The following is a 12,276-nucleotide window of genomic DNA, read 5'->3' on the forward strand; positions in this document are numbered from 1 at the left end:
TTTAAAAGCAATCTGTTAAGCAGCCACTATCTGACTTCAGTTCGAGCCAAGTGCTTTCATCAGGAAGGTGTCCAACTTAGAGGTCATCTTTCACATCCATTTCAATTTCTGTGGCATCAGTTTCACCAGTGACTTAGGATTCTGCAATCTTTGTTGTTGCATTGTAGAGAAACTACAAAAAACCTAGCAAAAATCCTATCTGCATGAAATATTCTAGTTCAATGAGCTTTAACTGAAATTTGAAATTAGGACTCTTTAAAGAGTAATTACTTCAGTGATTGTTGTTATTATTTTTGTGATTATATCATAATTATAATGGCTATTGTTTTTTTCTATTTTAAGTGATTCTCACTCATATACCCTGAGCAACTCCAGAGTGGTATAGTTGTGCTCTATCAGGAGAATAAAAATCCTCAGAAGTGAGTGAAGAGGATAATTGTTACTTTTGTTGAAATAATTTTCTCTAAATCAGTTGATATGCTTGCAAGGCAATGAATCATTCTGTTTAAAAATAAACAGAACTGGTGAAATCCCTGGATCATCCTTTGTTTTCCTTGAATAAAAGAGTGTACTCCCTCACAAGTTTTCTCATACTATTCCTTAGCAGCAGTGGTTTGATACTGCTCTGTGGGTGACAGATGGGCTTGGGGGAAATGTGTTAGCCAGGAAAGGACTTTCATTCTCCACCCTGTCCCATTCAGTGTTTATGTGTTCATTCAAGGAGAAATAATGGGACTTTACAGAACCTTTGCCAACAATAAACAGACAAGGCACAGTTTTACTGTTACCAAGCTGTCATAGGTAATGGTATGGCACATAACTATTTTAGCATGTGGCCAATACAGACAGTTAAGGTAGGGTGAGTTTAATTCATCAGAGATCACATTTGTGGGCCAGATGAAACAGTAAATGGCTGTAATTAAGTGAGGAGGATTGGGGGTTTGTGGGGGTTTTTTTTGTGTGTGTGTGATGCAGGGTTTTTTGAACGGTGTTTTCCTCATTCAGGAAGGTATTTTCATGAGCTATGAAAGCATCCATTTAGAAGGAAGCAGGATCATCTGTGCAAGTGCTAGATGAGATGAGATGAGAAAAATAGGCAGGATCAGAGCCCAAAACATCAGAGCAGGGGGCAGTACTCCGTTCCTTTGCTCACTACAGGATGAACATAGCTGTTTTCTGGACCAAGTGATATCTGGGGCTGAGCAATTAAGACCTTTCTGCCTTTATGTGATTCTGTTGCACAGCTCTTTGGAGCTGCAAATGGTAGAAGGACAGCAAGGAAAGCAAGATGGAAGGGGTTCAGCCTCCTTGCCTACCTCATCTCCTCCATCCTCTATGTATCTGTAAGCAAACTTGTGTATATGTTACATGTGTTAATGGCACCTTCTGCAGGGGTACAGAAAAGCAGAGTGTCATGCCTACTGGGTTTCATACAGGTAGTAACCAACTGCAGTGGTTTGCCACAGTCCAGCCTCTAAATGTTCACAGAGTGGTCGGAAAAAATGATCTGTAAATTCCTAATTTCAGACTGGCCTTGTGTGGTGGCGTGGCTACCAGATGCCCACCACACCGCTCCAGTATCACACTCCTTCATTCCCTGACTCCCTCATTCCCCTTCTCAGCAGTACAGGGGAAAAAATATTAAATACTCATGGCTTGAGATGAAGTCAGTTTACTGAAAGAAAGCAAAGACTGAATGTTGAAGCACAGTCATGGCACAGGCTGATCCAAACAGCACTGCAACAGGTGTTCTCTGAAAGCTTAGACACTGTCAGGACTTGCATTGCCTCCATAAATCAGGGTCACATCCGTTTCCCATGATATAAAAATAAGCATTAATGAATGATGAGGAAGTCAGATGAAGTGTGATAGTTCAGCCTATATATGGGAGGCTTAAAGCGTAATGTAGCTTTTTGGTTTTCACTTTGTGGGTCCTACACACCCATTTCTTGACCTTGGCAGGTATGTTGTATCATCAAAGTTCTTAGAAGTTTGCTTCTTGATGTTCAGCTCAGAAATGTTGCCCTTGGCCCCTTTGTTCCTTTAAACACCAAAGAACTAGGTTCATAGTCAGTTCTTTCTGGCGTGAAGATTGCTGTCCTTCCCTGTTATGCCCAGCAGCTGGTATTCTCCCTGTAACTGTGACAGAAGAAAAAGGAGTAACAGGAAGTCCCCAGCCTTCCTCCGGGGTATCCCAATGCAGAAATCTCATGAGCTTTCTGCTTATAAGCAGAAAGTTACTTATTTCCAAAGAGACATCTGAAAGTTCCAGTATAGTATAGACATTGTGACTTTAGACCCAAGGCCAGAAGAAGATGTATGACGTCTGCTTCTCGTCTCACTCCCCAGCACCTTTCCTGCACCCTCCCACTGTATTGGTGCTCCAAATGCTGACACTGAAAGTTATTTAAACAGAATGGTACCAAGTTTCTCTTTTTGCCACAAAATATCTGTGGGCAGTCTGTGACTTCCTCTACTGGACTTTCAGCTATTTTCCCTGGTCCTATTTTTCCTGAGCAAATGGTGTCTTGTGGGACTAGCTGTTTGGAAGAAGAGGCATTTCGAATTGCAGTTTATATGAACTCTATGTCTTCATCAGCCAAATGTGCATTAATGATGCCTGTGGATAAATTTTCAGCATGCTTGTTTGATGGCTTCTCTTGGGGCTTGCACAAAAATGGCTTGGAAATGGAACATTTGCAAAGAAGCGGATACTGACAAAAGAAAACATTACAATGAGATGTAAAATATGTGCACTGTAATTTATACAGGCAACTAGCTTCTGGAGAACTTGACCTATGGCCAGTAGAGGACAGAAACATATCCAAAGAGACCACTGAAGCTGTGACTGGTACCCAGTGGGATAGAGATGGAGGGACTAATTATATTTTCGCAGCTGTTACACCAATGCCAAAAGTATGTTGGTGACAAATGACTTTGTGGTGGACTTCACAGTAGTTATTACTGGAAAAAAGCTAGTCTGCCCTGTGGTTTGACTGCTTATGTGCTATTAACATTATAAGCAGGATTGCAAGAGTGCTTTTTCCCTTCAGGGGTCATTGCCGGTATGCAGTTTCCCACTGTTGCTCCACAGCTGGAGGCAATAGTTCTCATTAACATGTTGACAGATGATACTCCTGTGACTTGCTTAATAGTAGGATGGAGAGAGAGGTCCTGTGTTTTTTTCCTTCCCAAAACATGTCCTAGTTATGTGAGGGGATCCCTGCTCTACTCTGTAGTACTGGCTTTTGTTCCTAGACCCTGAAAAATGCAGCAGGGGTTTCTCTCTTCATGTGCCTCTACTGATGTTTTATTTCTCTCCCTAACTCTAAATCCCTAGTAGTAGGTTGTGGGTTGACGTTGTTGGGATGCCAGGTAGGCACTAAAGCTGCTCTTGTTCCCCTCTGCAACGGGATGGAAGAGAGAAAATATAATGAAGGGTTCATGAACTGACACAAGAACTGAGAGAGATCACTCACCAATCACCATCGCAGGCAAACAAGACTCAAAGTAGGGATACTATTAAATTTATTACTAACAGAATCAGAGCAGGAGAATAAGAAGAAAAAATAAAACTTAAAAACCCATTCCCTTCCCTCCTTCCAAGTTCTACCTCCTCTGCCACAGCGGCACAGGGAGATGGAATGGGGGTTATAGTCAGCTGTTTCCACTGCTGCTCAGGAAGAGGAGTCCTTCCCCTGCTCCCTGTGGGGTCCTTCACAAACTTTTCCAGCTTGAGACCATCTCATGGACAATAGTTCTGCACAAACTGCTGCAAAGTGGGTCATTTTTTCCCATGGGGTGCAGTTGTTCAGGCACAGGCTGCTCCAGCTGGGGTCCCCCAAACCTTCTCCAGTGTAAGCTCCAATCCCCACAGGTCAGCTGGTCCCTGCCAGGACCCTGCTCCAGCATGGTCCTCCCATGGGATCACAGTCTCCTTCAGGCATCCACCTCCTTCAGTGTGGGCTCTACTGCAGACTGCAGGTGGATCTCTGGACCCCGATGGTCCTCCATGGGCTGCAGGGGCACAGCTGCCTCACCATGGGCTGGACCATGGGCTGCAGAAGAACCTTAGCTCTAGTGCCTGGAGCACCTCCTGCCCCTCCTTTTCCACTGACCTTGGTGTCTGCACAGTTGTTCACATGTTCACATTCTGCTCTCCTCTGGGTGCAATATTCATCTGTCCCACAGTTCTGCCCCTCCTCCTCCCCCATCCCTTCTTAAATATGTTATCACAGAGATATTACTATCATTCCTGATGGGCTCAGCCTTGGCCAGTGGCAGGTCCATCCTGGAGCTAGCTGGCATTGGCTCTACTGGACATAGAGGGGGTTCCAGCAGCTTCCCACAGAAGCCACCCCTGTAGCTCCCCACTACCAAAACCTGGCCACTGAAATCCAATACACAGGTGAAAACTTTCTCTGTGACTTTACAGGAACAAGCCTACCCCACTGTCATTTGGGAGAGCACTGACCAACCATCAGCTGATTGCAAGGAATATCTGTATTCCTGAAGCATTATAAGGCTCACTGTTGTTTCTTGTATCTGTGGCAAGAGATATTTTCTTTCACCTTAACTTCCTTCTTATGAGCAAAATTACTTGTGAATTATTCGGTGTCAATCAATTTAGATTCTCTAGTCTCATTTCTTATTCAGAGGTTCCACAACCCTTCCTGCATGTGAATCAGGTATTGCATGCACACATGGATAGCATGTAAAAGAGGTATTAACAAGATAGTGAGATCAGCCCTTCTGGTGCTACAAATCTGGTCCTGGGAATTTTTGCATTCTGGTCAGTAGCTCCATTCATGGACTCTGTCCTTCACTCTCTCGTTTGGACATTCATTCACACAATCTATTCATTGCAAGGTAAATTTTGCTCTTCTTGTTTTCCTCTTAGTAACTTTAGAATGATTTAAACAAACCCAGACCTACCTTATGTGGTCATGTCAGATGTGTTATGGTAGCAGCAGAAGACTCCAGGCAAAAGTATAACCTCATTCTACTCTGTGAGTACAGAGTGTCCGTGTCCTCAATGGTTTACAGTTCAGATTGTATATTTCACAGCAAAGAAGAAGATGCGTTAAAAAGGGACCTAATAGTTTCTAGATAAGGAGGTTGGAATGTCCTAATTTATCAGGAGAAGTCATCAACAATAGAGATGGCAATGCAGGGAAAATTATAAGGGCATGAAAGATATATAGTGTAGATCCTGTCCACAAAAGCCATCATCTCTTGATGCAAGTCAAATGCCACTTGTGTCTTCCCCGTGATATAAGACTATGTGAAATTGGGAATGGAATAATAGATAGGGAAAAAAGCATAGCTGGAGGCAGATGTTTGAACACAAATCACTCCTTTAGGCTGATGCATTATTGCAGGGTTCCTGGATTGACTCATTGACATTTTTTATGCAAAATTTCTGGCCACATTCTCTCTGTACAATATTACAAGCAATACATTGTAGAATGGAGAATGTGCCCTATTTCCCCAGAGTTTTCCATCCTGTTCCCATATAACCTTCCAGGAGTATGTCACAAATAATAGAAGTAGTATATTTCTCATTATAGCCTGAAATCTAGATACAACATCTGGCCATTTTTAATGACCACATTCCCAACTAGTGTGGGCTTGGACAATGGCAAAAATCATTGTCTTGCTCGATCAGTATTAATTGCACATTAGGTTTTAGCCATTTTTCCTTAAACGTTGTCTGTTATGACATGTTGGAAAGTGTTTTGTATCTTGTAGGGTATGCTGTGCATGAAACAGATGCTCAGTAGACTCTGTATGCCTGCAACTATACTAATAAATGCTCATCACGCTGTTCTCTCTGGCTGCAAGGCCAGTTGGCATGGAACAGTCTGTATGCATACTATTTGACTCTTTTTAAACTTTGCAAAAGTGTAGCAACACACATGTTGCCTACTGGAAATTATTTCCGTACCCTGTTACCTCCCAGACCATTGGTGGTAAAGTGCTACTGACCAGGATAGGCCACTCTTCCTTTTGCAATAAGGTCTTACCTATGAGTATACAATAACAAATGTTTTTTTTTCCCTTGTTCTTGTGACTAGTGTCTTTGAAATGCAGAGTGGGATGGAAGAAAATTGAACTACTAAAGAAGAAACCTCATAATCTTGTAATCTGGGTCAATTTTAAGAGGATAATGGAATTTGTGGAGTTGTTTCTTCAATTGTAATAGGTTTGGGGGTTTTTTAACATGAAATGTAGCATGAGCAAGTGCTTTCTCCATGAGCTGTGTGAAGTGAGTGAGAAGTCTGGTGTTATTTCAGTTTCACAGGTTTGTCAGTATCTGGAACAAGCCTTTTCCTGGAATGAAGATGATAATTAGTGATCTGAGATCTAAGCGTGTTCTAAGGTTACAACTCAAAAACTCTTATTAGCACAGTGAACACACTGTCAGGTGCAGTGTGACAGTATGAAGATCTCCAAACATGGTAACTCTTGGAGAATTTGAAGAATTTGTGCTTTGGGTGGGAATGGCTTACTTCCAGTTGTCTGTGAGAAGAGACTCAACCATAGGTAGTAGCAATGCTTTTACTGAAAATAATGACAACAAGAGGAAGAAAGGAGTGTCAGCCACACAGAGCTCAAATACCAGTCTCTGCTGCTGTATCAGGCTGTTGCAGATGGGAAGTGATGTTCCTGTGAAAGGAGCTGCCATAGACTTGCTGGTGGAGGTGCTTTGACAGGGACAGCAAAGGAGCTGTTTCAAACCTAAGAAAACTTTCACGGCTGCTTCTGATTTTACAGATATGTGAAGAGTAAGAATGCAGACAGACAAATTGTAAGGATAGAGAGGCAGAATACATTAAAATTACATGATATGGTAGTGAAAGATTTTGAGAAAATCCAGCTGGTTTAAACCAATATAATGAATTCTCAAAGAGAAGGAGCAATAGAATAAATGTACATGCCCTCTTATGTAAAACCCTAGTACTGAGTCCTTCAAATGGGTCTCAGCTCCTCTGTGGTTAAACCTGAAATCTTGCTGCATTAGCAGATGGCATGATATGCTTTTTATTTGCACTGGCAGTGCTGACAAATCACCTTGGCTTCATCACTGTATACTGTGACTGTTGCAGCAAGGTGCTACCATCCTGTACCTCCCTCACGGAACTTAAAGCAACCATTTTGTGGCTCTTCAGCTGTAGTTACCTGCTTTCTGTAATGCAGGAAGATTTGATCTGGGTTTTAAAAACCCCAATTAAAAAAATATTAAGAAGGCCCTAAATGTAGATCTTAAAAAACCCCAAATTATGCCAAAAGTCAATTAAGACATTACCACCAGGGATTTTCAATATTTAGTGAGAACTGTGTGTGTGGTGATAGCAAACAGAATTTGTTAAAAAACATATTCTCCTCCTTTCCAGTTTTTTCCACCTGATCTGCAGTGACTCCAGTAAAATGATTAAATTTATTTTTGTTGTTTGTTTTTCAATGTTTTTTTTTACTTCATAAATGTGCAAGAGGGAGGTTTCTCTTTGAAAGTGCTCATGTTTTAATAAATGATGTGAGGAATAGCTACAGTTTTTTCATTTAACTGAATAAAGGCTTTTCATTAAATGAAAGGTTTTGATGGAAAATTTCTGGCCAGCACTGTCTGAATGACATATCACATATCATATTTTTGATAATAATTGGAGAGAAAGGCTGAAGTGAAACAGACCATAAAGTAGTAACATGAAAAAGAGAACATGACTAATTAGTTTGATTGTTCAAGCAAAGAAACCACAACAAAGCAAGATAATTGAATGCCTTCAAGCTTAGTATTTATTGTTCAACTAGACATCTGAAAATTCTTCCATTTTAATGCTGTAAGGGCATTGTTGTCACATGTGATGAGTATTGCAGCTTTGGGGTAAGAAGCGTGACTTTTAAATAATGCTATTTTAACCACTACTAACCCTCTAGAAGTTGCCTTTTTAGAAAGCATTAACAAATACCATCCATGTGGTTATCCATAAAAGAAAGACTCAGTATACTCTCTTGTTGTGAGGCTAGTAACAATAAAAACAACCCATGATTCACTGTGAAACAGAAAAAATGAAAGTAATGTTATGGTAGGCTTCTTTTTCTGTTTTGGTTTGGTTTGGTTTGGTTTGGTTTCATTTTTAATTTCTAGAGTTGTTATCCTTAGCTCTTGTTACTTAAGCTGAGGATCTTCAGGCCCATATGTCTTGATTTCTCATGTGCTCATGCTGAATTAGTGTATAGAAAGAAGGCATAAATAATGCAGAAAGGATTAAATATTTTTAAGTCAGAAAAATCTGAATAAAAGTCTGGGTCTAGATGGAGTGCTTACAGTTAAAATCTGTGCCTGGTTGCTACTTCTTCAGCTGACATTAGATGACGTTGTAGTTTCACATAGAAAGATTGTAGTATACAAGGCTGTGTTCCTCACACCTTAGAATGGGGTGGTCCTTCACTTGGACCTTTAAAAACACATCTTTCAAATATACTTTTTTGCTCTGTCCACCTGTGCACATGTCCCCATCAGAGATGCAATGCTGCTATTCCATTTTTCTTCTCAATCTTATTATTTAATGATGGAATTCTATTTAGGGATGCTTCTTCCATTAGTGCCAGAAGTGACAGAGAAAACATACAGTGTTGAGGGTGTGGGAAGAGGTCCTTCAGCAGATGATATCTGCTGAGTAATAGATGCAGGCATAAAGAGAATTAAAAGCTTATACTCAAGCATGAAGAGAAAAAATCTACAGTGCTAAAGTCAATTCAGTGTTTCATCATTTGTTATTTCAGTCAAACTACTTTTTCCAGTCCACATCCTCTGATAGCATGAAATGTGAAGTTTTCTAGGTGACTTATCTTTTATCTGTATGGCACTATATGACAGCAGTGGCAGCATCTAGTGATTCATGTCTTTGGGGAAGTGGGTAACAGGAGGGAAAAAAATGAATATTGGGGTTGATGGCAATTGTCATGGTTCCACTGACGTCAAAGAGACAGCTCTCAAGTGTCAGGAGTCAGGAAAATTTACATAAGTTGAGCATCTGTGCCATCCTGTATTTTATTAACTGACAATCCTGACTGAAAACTAATGAGGGAGAAACTTAAAAAGGTTTGATTCCTACAGATTCAAAATGTTAACTGCAGAATTTGAGTCTTAGTTTGGTGGGATTGATCAATGTGGTCTAGCTGACAGTAAATACAGGGACATTTCTAAGATGCATAACTTTGCTGGGATAACTATTTGAAAGCCAGACTGAGGGCACATTATTCCTGTATTATCCAGCTAACACAAGTTTAGTGGGAGAATACTGTCTTCTTTACAAGACACCTAAGCACAAATGGGATCCTAATGAAGTATGATAAAGTCTTTCTATGAATTTACATTTTTTCATTTAATTTTTAAAATGTCTTTGTTTATGGTTAAAATTCTTCAGAATTAATTAACCCTATCATTCTGTCTTCCATGACCAATAGAGTTTAAAAGTTGTAATATGTCAGGTAAATTAATTAACACCAACCCAAGTAATATATTTCAGATGTTAATCACATCAAATCCTCGGGCTAAATGGGAAAAAAATTACGTTAGGGACAGAACTGCGGCTCCTGAAGTAAAAGAAAAGGCTGCATTGAATCATTAATAGCCTTAACATCAGGTCTGAAATAACAGTGCTTCTCAGACTCATAATCCCAGAGGGACCAACCATCTTTCATTCTTATAGAGTAAATATTCTAGGAGTCAGTACTTTGCTATGCTTCAGTCCTTAGCCTTAGAATTTAAGTATCTTGTGTTTTATATGAACAGTGCAGATCTTATGGGAAGAGCATGTTTTAGTTCATCCAATCTGCCATCATTTTCACCATTTCTTTCAATCTGCATATCCTTCACTTTGAGTTTTTCAATGGTGCAGCAAAGTTGCAACAGGAGGGATGTGAAATCTCTGAGTGCAAAGCAAGAATCCAGGCTTATGGCAGTGCTAGCAACTATTGCACTGAAAATACTGAAATAATTCTGCATACAAACAGAGGTTAATTAATCTGTTAAACTGGATTAGAGAACATGGTTGATATTTTTATACCAAGTATATACAAAATGGTTTATATTGACTAATAGATGATGCTGTTGCATCACTCCAGCTGCACATCTGGAGCATGTTTTTGGTTTTTTGAGGGAGTTCCAGGCTTGGTTTCCATCAACATGTTAATGTTTTTGCAGACCTTTAATATCTATTTAAGTGATGGATGCAAACACATATGCAATCCCCAGTACTGCAAGATTGCTCCTGAATCTCCTGGCTTGACACCTTGCCCCATTTTTAGGGCCACATTAAGGTCAGGGGAAAGCAGTAGAAGTCTTACTTTCATATATGGTCTAAGGGAACTGAGACAGGTTCTTACTGGGATGCCTTGGCCAGATCCTTCTTCTGACCTCAGCTTCATGTCGTATCCAACGGGGCAGTTATTAGTGTCTTTCTCTTTGTCTGTGTTCAGTCTCTCTATGCAATCCACTTTAAAGGGTTCCATGACCATTTCCATGCTAATGATTCATAACTCTACCTTTAATGAATCCCTGGTCTCAACTGGTTTTATTGGCGCTGGTCCAGGGAGGTATTTATGCATGTGCTTAGCTTTGGGTTTATTGACATTCCAAACTCAGGCCAACATCACACTTTGGAGAAATGTAAAAATAATAAGTAATTTTATTACTGAAATTGCCACACTTTGTACTGTAAGGTAAAAAAATGGGTTTGTATTGACCCATCTAAATAAGGGATGTTAGGCAGTCATTTAGGACATGAGTGATTTCTGAAAAATTGTAGAAACAAACAACATAAATAAATTTAAAATGTGTTATGTGCAATGGAATGCCACATCTTAATAATATATCCTATACACATACTTGCATTTAGGAGAATGTGTTTATAAAAACATAGGAACCATATAAGCTAATATTACATATTCTGTATTGCAGGTTAAATGTGTATGTGTGTGTGTATCTGTATTGGTTTGCATGTAATTGTGTATCCGTATGAAATGTATACATCTGCCCCATCACCTGTGTGTTGGAAACCATTGTATTAAAAATGCAGATGATGGAAACAATTCTTTCTGACCCCTCATGTATTTCAACTGCTTGACTAAAATTCTGAGAATAGTCTGAACAAAACTGTTTGTCCATCTGTCTTCACACTGAGGGGAGAATGATAGCAGCTCTTGTCTGGTGGTTATTTAGTGAATGTCAGCAGGATAATTGGTCTGTAGGAATTGTGCTACAGCTGGCAATGCCCATGCATTGATATGTGTACCAAGATAAGATGCCAGTGTATACTAATTGTGTTTATAATGGGGAGAACATTTCCAGAATGAATCTAACTGAAGTGTTCCTTAGCTAAAGGAGAAAGGAAGAGTAGAAAATAGCTTCACACTAAATGTTTCTTAAGCACAGTTACAATCCTTATTTGGCCATATAAGGCAAGACCTAAATTTGAACACAGCCTTCATATAAGCATGAGAGCCAGGAACAGATTGTCTTCCTGGTGAAAAGTGAGTGAATTTCTTCAACAGCCTCTCCTTATTATGTTGTTCCTGATACCATAAACTTTTTTATAGTGATAATCGCTGGTTCTGGATTCTTAAGCTTTCTCAACATTGGGCCAAGAGCTCAAGCCAAGCTACCTGAGAAAATATGAGATTGGAAGTTGAAAATAATGAGTGACAGCTGAGCATAGCAGGCCAAGCAATTGCATGTATTTGAATGCTGAACCTATGATGTAATACTAACAAATTCAGTAAATATGAAAGATTTGCAGAATATAAACTGAATATAGCCAAATTTAAAGGATACTGAAAATCATTCTCAAGTGATTTTCCTACTGGCTAACAGAAGAAAGCTGGATGGATGTGGTCAGCTGCTGGCAGAGCTCTTCATCTGCCCTTGGAGGGTGGTTGTGTCCTCCTCTGTTTGGTCTGATGTTTAACAGGACCTAGAGTGATGCTTCAACCTTTCCTGCAGTGGAGGCATGCAGAGTCCCTTGTTCATCTAACTCTGCACTCTTCAGACATAGAATATGAGTGTTACAATATTGTGTATTCTGAACAGAGATGGCTGATAACATATGGAAGAAGGTCTTGGTTGTTATTACCATATTAGAGATCTGGGGTGGAGAGTAGGTAAGGATAGGATTTCCTTGTAAATATTAGGCATGTGAAAGTTGCAGTGTGGAGACCAACTCTGTTGTCCACACTCTCCCACTTATCAAGGAAAAGTGAAAGAAATCTGCA

The sequence above is a fragment of the Pithys albifrons genome, chromosome 4, assembly GCF_047495875.1.
Source record: "Pithys albifrons albifrons isolate INPA30051 chromosome 4, PitAlb_v1, whole genome shotgun sequence".
Taxonomy (NCBI): domain Eukaryota; kingdom Metazoa; phylum Chordata; class Aves; order Passeriformes; family Thamnophilidae; genus Pithys; species Pithys albifrons.